Here is a 16510-nt window from a genome sequence, read left to right as displayed (position 1 = left end):
GTCCCACCGAGTTTGCCTGACGTACCAACTCTCTATTTGCTCATCGCTGAAATCGGTCTCACTGAGTTCATGCGATCGGTCTCACCGAGATGAGGTTTTGCCCTAGTCCTAGCACATCGGTCCCACCGAGTTGACCTCATCGGTCCCACCAAGATTCCTAATGTTCACATTTTGAACTGAATCGGTCTCACTGAGTTCTTCTATTCGGTCTGACCGAGTTGGGTCAAATGTGTGTAACAATTGGATTTTGTGTGGAGGCTATATATACCCCTCCACCCCCTCCTCCATTTGATAGAGAGAGCTGATGTCTACTACGCAACTTTATTCTTTTAGACACGTGTTGGGCCTCCAAGCGTAGAGTTTTGTAGGACAGTAGCAATTTTCCCTCAAGTGGATGACCTAAGGTGTACCAATCCGTGAGAGTTGTAGGATGAAGATGGTCTCTCTCAAACGACCCTGCAACCAAATACAAGAAATCTCTTGTGTCCCCAACACACCCAATACAATGGCAAATTGTATAGGTGCACTAGTTCAGCGAAGAGATGGTGATAAAAGTGTAATATTGATGGTAGAAATATATTTTTATAATCTGAATAAATAAAAACAGCAAGGTAGCAAATAGTAAATGGGCACAAAAACGGTGTTGCAATGCTTAAAAATGAGGCCTAGGGTCCGTACTTTCTCTAGTGCAACCTTCAACAATGCTAACATAATTGGATCATATGATTATCCCTCAAAATGCAATAAAGAATCACTCCCGAGTTCCTATTAGCGGAGAACAAAAGATAGGAATTGTTTGTAGGCCATGAAACCACCTCAAAGCTATTCTTTTCGTTCAATCTATTCAAGAGTTCGTACTAAAATAACACAAAGCTATTTTTTCTGTTCGATCTATCCTAGAGTTCGTACTAGAATAACACCAAAGCAAATTCATATCCATAATACTCAATCCACACAAAGAACTATAAAGAGACCCCAAAGTTTCCGTCGGAGAAAAACGTGCATCAACCCCTATGCATAGATTACCCCAATATCACCGCGGGAATCCACGAGTTGAATGCCATAACACATATCAAGTGAATCAATAAGATACCTCATTGTCACCTCAAGTATTCATATTGCAAGACATATATCATGTGTTCTCATCTCTGAATATTCAATCCGATAAGACAAAACTGTGAAGGGTAAAGTTTCAATTCATCATAACAAGAGTATAGATGGGAGAAACATCATATGATCCGACTATATTAACAAAGCCCATGATATAGATCACGAGAGAGAGAGAGAGAGAGAGATCAAATACATAGCTACTGGTACAAAACCTAAGCCCCAAGGGTGGACTACTCCCTCCTCATCGTGGTGGCCGCCGAGATGATGAAGATGGCCACCGGTGATGATTCCCCCCTCTGGCAGGGTGCCGGAATGGGGTCTAGAATGGATCTCGTGGATAGAGAGGCCTTGCAGCAGCGGAACTTCTGATCTAGGTTAACCTCGAAGGGTTTTGGAATATTTGAGATTTTATAGGGTAAAGAGGGGGTGCGGGAGGCCACCGAGGTGGGCACAACCCACTTGGGCGCGCCTGGGGGCCCAGGCGCACCCTGGTGGGTTGTGACCCCCTCGGGGCACCCCCTCAGGTGCTGCTCTGGCCCATCCTGAGTGTCCTGGTCCATAAAAAACCTCCAAAAAGTTACGTGATGCTTGGACTCCATTTGATATTGATTTCCTGCGAAGTAAAAAACAAGAAAAAAATAGCAACTGGCACTAGGCACTGGGTCAATAGGTTAGTCCCAAAAAATGATATAAAGTTGCTATGAAATGATTGTAAAACATCCAAGAATGATAATATATTAGCATGAATACTTCATAAATACTAGATACGTTGGAGATGTATCAGCATCCCCAACCTTAATTCCTACTCGTCCTCGAGTAGGTAAATGATAACAGAAATAATTTATGAAGTGTGAATGCTAGCAAAGTGCATAAGTTTGATCAATGATAATTTCAATTACTTTTCCTAGCATCATAACAGCAGTTCTTTCTCATAAAATTTCTCATGTTATAGTAGCAACCAATTCACATGTTAAGGTTCAAACAATGAATTCTCTTGAAACCCAACAACCTATGTTCTCAGTCACCAAGCAATTGCAATTCAACTTATTCAACAAAGTTTAAGTAAGAGCTACACATACTCAACCATCATATAGTCTTCTATGATTGCTAACACACATCGCATACACATGAGCAAAACGTTTCAACCGGAAACATAGAAAGATAGGGGCTTATAATTTTGGCTCCCAACGTATTCACCTTTGGGTAAAGTCAACAATAATAACTCATGCTACCCATATTCAACTAGATATATGTGCTTAGATCTTTCCTCACCACATGATGCTTGCCAAAGGAGAAAAATAAAAAGGAATAGAGAGAAAAACTTTTGACACTTTGCATAAAAGTAAATACTGAAAAGTAAAAGATAGGCCCTTTGCAGAGGGAATCGAAGGTTGCCATGCGCTTATTTGTTTGTATGCTCAACCCCTTAGTGCAAAAGAACATCAGCTTATATTGCCCCTTATGATAGCAACCTTTATTATGCAGTCTGTCACTTTTATTCTTTGCCATCACAAGTACATACAACGCTCAGTTTTCTCTTACACTAAATGATCTAACACTTTTAGAAGCAATTTTTATTGCCTTATTGCACCGATGACAACTTACTTGAAGGATCTTGCTCAATCCTTAGGTAGGTATGGTGGACACTTGAAACAGGATTTGGGTTTAAGGGTTTTTGGATGCACAAGTAGTATCTCTACTTGTTGCAGTATTTTTAGCTAGCAAAGGTAGGGGGCAAGCACCACATGTTGAAGGATCTATGAAAATATAACTTTTGTGTGAATATGAACGAACATAAATCATTACATTGTCTTCCTTGTCCAACGTCAAGAATTTTGGCATATAATATTTTGATGGGGGCTCACAATCACAAAAGATTTCCAAGATAGTGTATTTGCATGTGAAAGTTCTCTTCCTTATACTATTTATTCGTGAATTGCTTGTATGACCAATATTGTGATTGTCAAGCTTCAAAAGCTTTCACTTCCTAAACCCAATGTGAAGCTACCACTAGGCATGATATGGACATGTAATTTCAACTCCACGATATTCAATTCATTCAACAATTTACTCATAGGATATAGGTGAAGCACAAGAGTAAATGACAAGCTACTCCAAAAAGATATAAATGAAGATCATGCGAGTAGTTAAGTAAATAGGTAGCTATTTGAGGACTCTCTCTTATTCAAAAGATGTCAGATCTAAGTATTCTATTAAAACAACAAGCAAAAACAAAATAAAATGACACTCCAAGAATAACACACATCATGTGAAGAAGCGAAAACTTAGGTTCAACCGATACTAACCGATAATTGTTGAAGAAGAAAGGTGGGATGCCTACCGGGGCATCCCCAACCTTAGATGCTTGAGAACTCTTTGAATATTAACTTGGGATGCCTTGGGCATCCCCAAGCTTGTGCTTTTGTGTATCCTTAATTCCTCTCATATCACGGTTTCCCTAAATCTTAAAAACTTCATCCACACAAAACTCAACAAGAACTCGTGAGATAAGTTAGTATAAACCAATGTAATAACCTTATCATTCTCTACCATAGCAAATCACTAAAATTATTATTCAACATTACATACTAAATGACTTTGCATATTTAATAGTCCTATCCTCAAATAGAATCATCAAACAAGCAAACATATACAAACAATGCAATCATAACAGCAATCTGCCAAAATAGTACAGTTTGTAAAGAATGCAAGATTCATCATACTTCCCTAACTCCAAAAATTATGAGAAACATACTACATTGTACAAAATTTACCATAGCTTATTTTGCAAAAAGTTTCAACAATTTATCATATTGTGACTTTTCTAGGGAATTTTTGCAACATCGATAAACTTTCTATTTTCAAACAGCAACAAGTATACTTGCAAAATAAGCATGGCAAAGGCTATCATTCACTACTACAGAAAACCCTAGTAGTAGCGCGGGTTTAAAGCCCACTAGTAGCGTGTGCTGCCGCGCTACTAATAAGGCGCTACAGCTATTACTTAGCAGTAGCGCGTGTGACACGCGCTACTACTAAGACACATAGTGGCAGCGCTTCTTCTCTCCCGCGTTGCTGCTAATCTAGCTAGTTGCAGCGTGTTTACTATCCACCGCTACTAGTATTCTTTTTTTTCTTTTTTTAGTGTATTTATACGCATTATACAAATTTTTGTACAATACCAATTATGAGGTTTATATCATTATGTCCATAACAGTGTGTCAAATGAAGGTGGATTAGGTACAAGTGGAGGCAATATGTGGTGCATGTCAAAAGTATACTACTAATCCAAACTTGATCTAGTTTGGACTAGTAGTATTTTCGATGTGCACCACATGTTGCCTCCACTTGAATCTAATCCGCTAGCACAAGCTATTTAATCATCATCATAGTCATTACCACCAACAGTATTTATTTAATCACCATAGTCATAGTGTAGCACATAATCATCTTCAAACTCATTCTAGCTAGCTAATCACCACCAACACTAGATGCGGTAGCTATCTAATCACCACTAACACTAGCTAATAATCATCATCATAGTCATTAACACCAACACTAGCTATTTAATCATCATAGTCATAGTGTAGCACATCATCATCTTCAAACTCATTTCTAGCTAGCTAATCACTCATGTTGCTCTCTCTCAGGTAAAATAACATAAAACATGTGTAGCTCTCCTCCTTCATCAAGTTGGAGCATGCAGATGAACATGTCTCCTAATCGTGGGTTGCGCTTCTGATTGCTGCCCCCTAGTACTTCTCTGTGCTCCTCCATCACAAATTTGGTCCAGTCTTGTACTTGTAAGAGTTTGTCGCTAATCTTGAATGCACTAAAGTGCATTCTAGGATATCTTGGCCATAAGCTAACAATACTCATGGTACCTTTAGTCTCGATCCCATGAGGCACAACATTCATCAGGAGTCTCTGTTGAAGAACATCGTATGTAACATACTTAGCAATGAAGTTTAGCTTAAAAATAATGTATGGAAAAGATGCACTGAGGACAAATAGTAAAAATCTTACCATCTTTCCTAAATAGATGTGACCGTAGTTGATTACGAACACTATTGGTCGCACGTTTTCAGTACTAACATTTCTAAGTGCAGGAAGAAAATTTGTCTTGATAGTATCAAGATCCGCAAGCCATGAAACATAATGACTTAGCTCCTTGCAGTTTAGTTCAGCCCTGGGACAGTGTAGGTCTTGTCTACCAAGCGCGGGACATGTTTTCTTGAACGGAAATAAGCTGACAATAGAAATTAGTTGTCAACTATTTTTGAATAAACAATATCAAAGACATAAATATGGTTGAGAAACTCACATAATGGTATAACTGGAGGCGTCTGCACATCGACCCAGATGTCGGTATTACCTTCAATATCATCTTCCGGACGAATATCAAAGGTGATAACAATATCAGGCTCAAATGCATAAGTCTTGCATAGTGCTCGCCATGTTTTATATCCAAAATAGGTGTAGTCGTCTACGTTGTATAATTTTGCATGGAAAATATAACCATGCTCAGTCTTCAAGTAAACTTTCTTTACCTCTGTAGTACGACTGAAACATATCTTATCCAATACAAAAACTCTTGCATGGCAGGGGATACGCTAGTAGAATAGTAAAAAATAAATTATAAGTTGAAGCAAATGAAGCAGATGTCATGCTTAATTACGAAAAAAGACTTGTCGTTGTGACTTACTGTATACACTTCGAAGTTCTCGTCCAGCTTCATGCTGAAGCGCCTATCATCATCTAGGAAGATTCCGTCGCACAGGCCATGCTCGTCTTCGCAGTATTTGCAAATACCGAAACCCTTTTCGTCATCAGACATTTCCTATGTTCATAGTTGAAACATTAATTGAAAATCGATCGAAGACAACTACCGGGATACTCAACACACAAATCCGGGGCACTCGATATTTCCTACATATTTGGCACAAGTCATGCCAAAATTCACGGAAAAATCCGGCATGACCTTTGCTAAAATAGGACATATCGAGCGCCTGAAATTTGCCAGAATAGAAATGAATCAACACTCCGGCAAAACATAGGCCACTCGGAGGACACTCCGACAAAACATAGGCAAACACAAGATATACATTTCAAAATATCTTATAGGACTCAAATTAGCATGCATTCAATAAGCAAAAGTAAATCATCTCATGCGTCCGTACATCATCGAATATTATCTCTAATACATCCCGACTAGTATCATACATATAACATCACTAATACAACTAAAACCCTAGCGCACAACGGGTATCCGCGCGGGTGGTGGACACCCACAGAGAAGGAACCATCACAGGACCATAGCTCCAGTGAGATCCCTGGAGAACCTGCCAGGTATTGGAGAACCTGCGCTCCAACGCAAACAAGTAGCAACGGACGTGCGCGTCCTCCTCATTAAAACAGTGACGCACCACCTCCGCGGGGTCCTCGAGCCTCTGGACCATCACTGGCCCACGCAACCGCCACCAAAGAAGGTTCGGGTCAACGACAGGCTGGCTCCTCACCAACCTACGCCCCCCGGTAGGTAGCGCCTCCTAGTACCACCCTAGCGGAGCCCAGTCCCGGACATGGCCCATCTGGTGACGGGGGTGTCCTCCGCTGACTCGACGACGAGGATGCAGGATAGGCATCGTCCACATCGATGCGGGAAAAATTGCTTTAACTAAAAAAATAACAACAAGTTCTTACTAACAAGTTCTATTAATTCAACTAGTTCTTACTAAAAATAAACTTACTATAAATAAAAATAAACTAGTACCTAATTAGTACCTAGTTCTTACTAACTAATTAGTACCTAGGAACTACTGCCCTAATTACCATCTAATTTGATGAACCTAGGGGCGGAAAGTGGTAGCGGATATTCCAATTATCCAACTTAAAAGTGAAATAAGTGGTCAAATTTTACTCGTTTTATTATGCATTACACTAGTGTTTATTCATCATCTAAGAAAACATCCCAGCCGCATCTGTATCCAATTCATTTCCACCCATAGATGAACCCTAACTAATTTGATGCAACTAAAATTTGAAGAACCCTATCTAGGCAGAGGTAGGGGAGGGGGAGGAGCAGGCATGCTCACCTCGGGTGCCTGCGGCGAGAGAGGGGTAGGCGGCGTCGAGGTCGGGGTCGGGGCTCGGGTGCGCGGCGAAGGGCGGCGTCGAGGTCGGGGTCGGGGCGGCGACCGGCACGGCATTGAGGTCGGGGGCGGGGGCGGTGTTGAATCTGGGGTCGGGGCAGCGTAGAGGGTGTGCGGAGAGCGTGCAGCGGCCGACGGGCGACTGCGGCGGCGAGAGCGGAGGAGTTGGATTCAGGGGAAGTGGCCGTGGGGAAGGACGAACTCCATGGTTAAGTCAGAAGTAGCAGTAGCGCGTTCCAGAAAGCATGCTACTGCTACGTTAGCTACATCGCGTTCTGGGATACGCGCTACTGCTACTCCTTTCTCTTTTTCCCCTTTTCCATTTATTTTTCTTCACATTTTATTATTTTTCCTTTGACCTTCTTCTATTTCTTTCATTTTCAATTACCTTTCTATTTGCTTTTCATTTAATTTTATATCCTTTAGTAGTAGCGAGTTTAGAATAAAATGCGCTGCTACAAAGAAAGTAGCGGTAGCGCGGTTTGATATAGATCGCTACTACTATGTGTAGCCTATCGGCTAACCCGTGGGAATTTTAGTAGTAACGTGTTTAGAATAAGGCACTCCACTGAACGAAATATGCCCTAGAGGCAATAATAAAGTTATTATTTATTTCCTTATTTCATGATATGTTTATTATTCATGCTAGAATTGTATTAACCGGAAACATAATACATGTGTGAATACATAGACAAACATAGTGTCACTAGTATGCCTCTACTTGACTAGCTCGTTTATCAAAGATGGTTATGTTTCCTAGCCATGGACAAAAGAGTTGTCATTTTATTAATGGGATCACATCATTAGGAGAATGATGTGATTGACATGACCCATTCTGTTGGCCTAGCACTTGATCGTTTAGTATGTTGCTATTGCTTTCTTCATGACTTATACATGTTCCTGTAACTATGAAAATTATGCAACTCCCGTTTACCGGAGGAACACTTTGGGTACTACCAAACGTCACAACGTAACTGGGTGATTATAAAGGAGTACTACAGGTGTCTCCGAAGGTACATGTTGAGTTGGCGTATTTCGAGATTAGGTTTTGTCACTCCGATTGTCGGAGAGGTATCTCTGGGCCCTCTCGGTAATGCACATCTTTATAAGCCTTGCAAGCAATGTGACCAAATGAGTTGGTTACGGAATGATGCATTATGGAACGAGTAAAGAGACTTGCCGGTAACGAGATTGAACTAGGTATTGGATACCGACGATCAAATCTCGGGCAAGTAACATACCGATGACAAAGGGAACAACGTATGTTGTTATGCGGTTTGACCGATAAAGATCTTCGTAGAATATGTAGGAACCAATATGGGCATCCAGGTTCCGCTATTGGTTATTGACCGAGAATAGTTCTAGGTCATGTCTACATAGTTCTCGAACCCGTAGGGTCCGCACGCTTAACGTTACGATGACAGTTATATTATGAGTTTATGAGTTTTGATATACCGAAGGAGTTCGGAGTCCCGGATGAGATCGGGGACATGACGAGGAGTCTCAAAATGGTCGAGACGTAAAGATCGATATATTGGACGACTATATTCGGAGTTCGGAAAGGTTCCGAGTGATTCGGGTATTTTTCGGAGTACCGGAGAGTTACGGGAATTCGCCGGGAGAAGTATTGGGCCTTATTGGGCCATACGGGAAAGAGAGAGGGGCTGCCTAGGGCAGGCCGCGCGCCCCCCCCAAGGCCTAGTCCGAATTGGACTAGGGGGAGGGGCCGCACCCCCTCCTTCCTTCCCTTCTCTCTTCCCTTTCCTTCTCTCCTACTCCTACTACATGGAAGGTCTCCTAGTTGGACTAGGAAAGGAGGGAGTCCTACTCCTCCCTGGCGCGCCCTCCCTTGGCCGACCGCCCCCTCCCCCTTGCTCCTTTATATACGGGGGCAGGGGGCACCCCATAACACACAAGTTGATCTACGGATCGTTCCTTAGCCGTGTGCGGTGCCCCCCTCCACCATATTCCACCTCGGTCATATCGTCGCGGAGTTTAGGCGAAGCCCTGCGCCGGTAGAGCATCATCATCATCACCACGCCGTCGTGCTGATGGAACTCATCCCTAAAGCTTTGCTGGATCGGAGCCCGGGGATCGTCATCGAGCTGAACGTGTGCTGAACTCGAAGGTGCCATACGTTTGGTGCTTGGATCGGTCGGATCGTGAAGACGTACGACTACATCAACCGTGTTGTGCTAACGCTTCCGCTTACGGTCTACGAGGGTACGTGGACAACACTCTCCCCTCTCGTTGCTATGCCATCACCATGATCTTGCGTGTGCGTAGGAAATTTTTTGAAATTACTACGTTCCCCAACAGTGGCATCCGAGCCAGGTTTTATGCGTAGATGTTATATGCACGAGTAGAACACAAGTGAGTTGTGGGCGATATAAGTCATACTGCTTACCAGCATGTCATACTTTGGTTCGGCTGTATTGTGAGATGAAGCGGCCCGGACCGACATTACGCGTACGCTTACGCGAGACTGGTTTCACCGCTACGAGCACTCGTTGCTTAAAGGTGACCGGCGGGTGTCTGTCTCTCTCACTTTAGTTGAACCGAGTGCGGCTACGCCCGGTCCTTGCAAAGGTTAAAACAGCACCAACTTGACAAACTATCGTTGTGGTTTTGATGCGTAGGTAAGAACGGTTCTTACTAAGCCCGTAGCAGCCACGTAAAATTTTGCAACAACAAAGTAGAGGACGTCTAACTTGTTTTTGCAGGGCATGTTGTGATGTGATATGGTTAAGACGTGATGCTATATTTTATTGTATGAGATGATCATGTTTTGTAACCAAAGTTATCGGCAACTGGCAGGAGCCATATGGTTGTCGCTTTATTGTATGAAATGCAAACATCCTGTAATTGCTTTACTTTATCACTAAGCGGTAGTGATAGTCGTACAAGCAATAGATGGCGTAACGACAACGATGCTACGATGGAGATCAAGGTGTCGCGCCGGTGACGATGGTGATCACGACGGTGCTTCGAAGATGGAGATCACAAGCACAAGATGATGATGGCCATATCATATCACTTATATTGATTGCATGTGATGTTTATCCTTTATGCATCTTATCTTGCTTTGATTGACGGTAGCATTTTAAGATGATCTCTCACTAATTATCAAGAAGTGTTCTCCCTGAGTATGCACCGTTGCGAAAGTTCTTCGTGCTGAGACACCACGTGATGATCGGGTGTGATAGGCTCTACGTTCAAATACAACGGGTGCAAAATAGTTGCACACGTGGAATACTCGGGTTAAACTTGACGAGCCTAGCATATACAGATATGGCCTCTGAACACGGAGACCGAAAGGTCGAGCGTGAATCATATAGTAGATATGATCAACATAATGATGTTCACCATTGAAACTACTCCATCTCACGTGATGATCGGACATGGTTTAGTTGATTTGGATCACGTGATCACTTAGATGACTAGAGAGATGTCTGTCTAAGTGGGACTTCTTAAGTAATATGATTAATTGAACTTTAATTCATCATGAACTTAGTCCTGGTAGTATTTTGCAAATTGTGTTATAGATCAATAGCTCGCGTTGTTGCTTCCCTATGTTTTTGCTTCCCTATGTTTTTATATGTGTTCCTAGAGAAAACTATGTTGAAAAATGTTAGTAGCAATGATGCGGACTTGGTCCGTGATCTGAGGTTTATCCTCATTGCTGCACAGAAGAATTATGTCCTTGATGCACCACTAGGTGATAGACCTATTGCAGGAGCAGATGTAGACGTTATGAATGTTTGGCTAGCTCAATATGATGACTACTTGATAGTTTAGTCCACCATGCTTAACGGCTTAGAATCGGGACTTCAAAGATGTTTTGAACGTCATGGACCATATGAGATGTTCCAGGAATTGAAGTTAATATTTCAAGCAAATACCCGAGTTGAGAGATATGAAGTCTCCAACAAGTTCTATTGCTAAAAGATGGAGGAGAATCGCTCAACTAGTGAGCATGTGCTCAGATTGTCTGAGTACTTCAATCGCTTGAATCAAGTGGGAGTTAATCTTCCAGATAAGATAGTGATTGACAGAATTCTCTAGTCACCATCACCAAGTTAGTAGAACTTTGTGATGAACTGTAATATGCAAGGGATGACGAAAACGATTCCGAGCTCTTCGTGATGTTGAAATCAACGAAGGTAGAAATCAAGAAAGAGCATCAAGTGTTGATGATTTACAAGACCACTAGTTTCAAGAAAAGGGCAAAGGGAAAGAAAGGGAACTTCAAGTAGAATGACAAGCAAGTTGTCAGTCCCGCAAAGAAGCCCAAAGCTGGACCAAAGCCTAAAGCTGAGTGATTATACTGCAAAGGAAATGGTCACTAGAAGCGGAAATGCCTTGAATATTTGGTGGATAAGAAGGATGGCAAAGTGAACAAGGGTATATTTGATATACATGTTATTGATGTGTACCTTACTAGTGTTTATAGTAACCCCTGAGTATTTGATACTTGTTCGGTTGCTAAGATTAGTAACTCGAAACAGGAGTTACAGAATAAATAGAAACTAGTTGAGGGTGATGTGACGATGTGTGTTGGAAGTGGTTCCAAGATTGATATGATCATCATCGCACACTCCCTATACTTTCGGGATTAGTGTTGAACCTAAATAAATGTTATTTGGTGTTTGCGTTGAGCATGAATATGATTTGGTCATGTTTATTGCAATACGGTTGTTCATTTAAAGTCAGAGAATAATTGTTGTTCTGTTTACATGAATAAGACCTTCGATGGTCATACACCCAATGAACATAGTTTGTTGGATCTCGATCGTAGTGATACACATATTCATAATATTGATGCCAAAAGATGAAAAGTTAATAATGATAGTGCAACTTATTTGTGGCACTGCCGTTTGGGTCATATCGGTGTAAAGCGCATGAAGAAACTCCATAAAGATGGATTTTCGGAATCACTTGGTTATGAATCATTTGATGCTTGCGAACCGTGCCTTTTGGGCAAGATGACTAAAAACTCTGTTCTCCGGAACAATGGAACAAGCTACTGACTTATTGGAAATAATACATACCGATGTATGCGATCCAATGAGTGTTGATACTCGTGGCAAGTATCGTTATTTTCTGACCTTCACAAAATGATTTGAGCAGATATGGGTATATCTACTTGATGAAACATAAGTCTGAAATAATTGAAAGGTTCAAAGAATTTCAGAGTGAAGTGAAAAAATCATCGTAACAAGAAAATAAAGTTTCTACGATCTGATCGCGGAGACGAATATTTGAGTTACGAGTTTGGTCTTCAGTTAAAACAATGTGGAATACTTTCACAGCTCACGCCACCTGGAACACCACAACGTTATGGTGTGTCCGAACATCGTAACCGCACTTTATTGGATATGGTGCGATCTATGATGTCTCTTATCGGTTTTACCACTATCGTTTTGGGGTTGTGCATTAGAGACAGCTGCATTCACGTTTAAAAGGGCACCATCTAAATCCGTTGAGACGACACCGTATGAACTATGGTTTAGCAGTAAACCTAAGCTGTCATTTCTTAAAGTTTGGAGTTGCGATGCTTATATGAAAAAAGTTTCAACCTGATAAGCTCAAACCCAAATCGGAGAAGTGCGTCTTCATAGAATACCCAAAGTTAACTATTGGGTACACCTTCTATCACAGATCGGAAGGCAAGTTATTCATTGCTAAGAATGGATCCTTTCTAGAGGAGTTTCTCTTGAAAGAAGTGACTGGGAGGAAAGTAGAACTTGATGAGGTAACTATAGCTGCTCCCTTATTGGAAAGTAGTTCATCACAGAAATCTGTTCCTGTGACTACTACACCAATTAGTGAGGAAGTTAATGATGATGATCATGAAACTTCAAATTAAGTTACTATAGAACCTCGTAGGTCTTCCAGAGTAAGATCCGCACCAGAGTGGTATGGTAATCCTGTTCTGGAAGTCATGTTACTAGACCATGATGAACCTACGAACTATGAGGAAGTGATGATGAGCCCAGATTCCACGAAATGGCTTGAGGCCATAAAATCTGAGATATGATCCATGTATGAGAACAAAGTATGAACTTTGATTGACTTGCTCGATGATCAGCAAGCCATGTTAAATAAATGGATCTTCAAGAGGAAGACGGACATTGATAGTAGTGTTACTATCTACTAAGCTCGACTTGTTGCGAAATGTTTTCAACAAGTTCAAGGTGTTGAATACGATGAGATTTTCTCACTCGTATCGAAGCTTAAGTCTGTCTGAATCATGTTAGCAATTGCCACATTTTATGAAATCTGGCAAATGGATGTCAAAACTGTATTCCTTAATGGATTTATTAAAGAAGAGTTGTATATGATGCAACCAGAAAGTTTTTGTCAATCCTAAAGATGCTAACAAAGTGTGCAAGCTCCAGCAATCCATCAATGGACTGGTGCAAGCATCTCGGAGTTGGAATATACGCTTTGATCAAAGCATATGGTTTTATACAGACTTTTGAAGAAGCCTGTATTTACAAGAAAGTGAGTGGGAGCTCTGTAGCATTTCTAATATTATATGTGGATGACATATTGTTAATTGGAAATGATATGGAAATTCTGGATAGCATGAAAGGATACTTGAATAAGAGTTTTTCAAAGCAAGACCTCGGTGAAGCTGCTTACACATTGAGCATCAAGATCTATATAGATAGATCAAGACGCTTGATAAGATTTTTCAATGAGTACATACCTTGATAAATTTTTGAAATAGTTCAAAATGGAACAGTCAAAGAAGGAGTTCTTGCCTGTGTTACAAGGTGTGAAGTTGAGTAAGACTCAAGACCCGACCATTGCAGAAAATAGAAAGAGAATGAAAAGTCATTCCCTATGCCTCAGTCATAGGTTCTATAAAGTATGCTATGCTGTGAACCAGACCTATTGTATACCTTGCTCTGTGTTTGGCAAAGGAATACAATTTTGATCTAATAAGTAGATCACTAGACATGGGTCAAGAATATCCTTAGTGAGGACTAAGGAGACGTTTCTCGATTATGGAGGTGATAAAAGAGCCCGTCGTAAAAGTTACAACGATGCAAGCTTTTACACCAATCCAGATGACTCTAAGTCTCAATTTGGATACATATTGAAAGTGGGAGCAATTAGCTAGAGTAGCTCCGTGCAGAGCATTGTGGACATAGAATATTTGCGAAATACATACGGCTCTGAATATGACAGACCCATTGACTAAGCTTCTCTCACCAGCAAAACATGATCATACCTTAGTACTCTTTTGGGTGTTAATCACATAGCGATGTGAACTAGATTATTGACTCTAGTAAACCCTTTGGGTGTTAATCACATAGCGATGTGAACTAGATTATTGACTCTAGTAAACCCTTTGGGTGTTGATCACATGATGATGTGAACTATGGGTATTAATCACATGCAGATGTGAATATTGGTGTTAAATCACATAGCGATGTGAACAAGATTATTGACTCTAGTGCAAGTGGGAGACTGAAGGAAATATGCCCTAGAGGCAATAATAAAGTTATTATTTATTTCCTTATTTCATGATAAATGTTTATTATTCATGCTAGAATTGTATTAACCGGAAACATAATACATGTGTGAATACATAGACAAACATAGTGTCACTAGTATGCCTCTACTTGACTAGCTCGTTTATCAAAGATGGTTATGTTTCCTAGCCATGGACAAAAGAGTTGTCATTTGATTCATGGGATCACATCATTAGGAGAATGATGTGATTGACATGACCCATTCCGTTAGCCTAGCACTTGATCGTTTAGTATGTTGCTATTGCTTTCTTCATGACTTATACATGTTCCTGTAACTATGAGAATTATGCAACTCCCGTTTACCGGAGGAACACTTTGGGTACTACCAAACGTCACAACGTAACTGGGTGATTATAAAGGAGTACTACAGGTGTCTCCGAAGGTACATGTTGAGTTGGCGTATTTCGAGATTAGGTTTTGTCACTCCAATTGTCGGAGAGGTATCTCTGGGCCCTCTCGGTAATGCACATCTTTATAAGCCTTGCAAGCAATGTGACCAAATGAGTTGGTTACGGAATGATGCATTACGGAACGAGTAAAGAGACTTGCCGGTAACGAGATTGAACTAGGTATTGGATACCAACGATCAAATCTCGGGCAAGTAACATACCGATGACAAAGGGAACAACGTATGTTGTTATGCGGTTTGACCGATAAAGATCTTCGTAGAATATGTAGGAACCAATATGGGCATCCAGGTTCCGCTATTGGTTATTGACCGAGAATAGTTCTAGGTCATGTCTACATAGTTCTCGAACCCGTAGGGTCCGCACACTTTAACGTTACGATGACAGTTATATTATGAGTTTATGAGTTTTGATATACCGAAGGAGTTCGGAGTCCCGGATGAGATCGGGGACATGACGAGGAGTCTCGAAATGGTCGAGACGTAAAGATCGATATATTTGACGACTATATTCGGAGTTCGGAAAGGTTCCGAGTGATTCGGATATTTTTCGGAGTACCGGAGAGTTATGGGAATTCGCCGGGAGAAGTATTGGGCCTTATTGGGCCATACGGGAAAGAGAGAGGGGTTGCCTAGGGCAGGCCGCGCGCCCCCCCAAGGCCTAGTCCGAATTGGACTAGGGGGAGGGGCCGCACCCCCTCCTTCCTTCCCTTCTCTCTTCCCTTTCCTTCTCTCCTACTCCTACTACATGGAAGGTCTCCTAGTTGGACTAGGAAAGGAGGGAGTCCTACTCCCGGTGGGAGTAGGACTCCTCCCTGGCGCGCCCTCCCTTGGCCGGCCGCCCCCTCCCCCTTGCTCCTTTATATACGGGGGCAGGGGGCACCCCATAACACACAAGTTGATCTACAGATCGTTCCTTAGCCGTGTGCGGTGCCCCCCTCCACCATATTCCACCTCGGTCGTATCGTCGCGGAGTTTAGGCAAAGCCCTGTGCCGGCAGAGCATCATCATCGTCACCACGTCGTCGTGCTGACGGAACTCATCCCCGAAGCTTTGCTGGATTGGAGCCCGGGGATCGTCATCGAGCTGAACGTGTGCTGAACTCGGAGGTGCCGTACATTTGGTGCTTGGATCAGTCGGATCGTGAAGACGTACGACTACATCAACCGCGTTGTGCTAACGCTTCCGCTTACGGTCTACGAGGGTACGTGGACAATACTCTCCCCTCTCGTTGCTATGCCATCACCATGATCTTGCGTGTGCGTAGGAATTTTTTTGAAATTACTACGTTCCCC

The sequence above is a fragment of the Triticum dicoccoides genome, chromosome 5B (assembly GCF_002162155.2).
Source record: "Triticum dicoccoides isolate Atlit2015 ecotype Zavitan chromosome 5B, WEW_v2.0, whole genome shotgun sequence".
Classification (NCBI taxonomy): Eukaryota; Viridiplantae; Streptophyta; class Magnoliopsida; order Poales; family Poaceae; genus Triticum; species Triticum dicoccoides.
Note: the sequence above shows the minus strand (reverse complement) of the source record.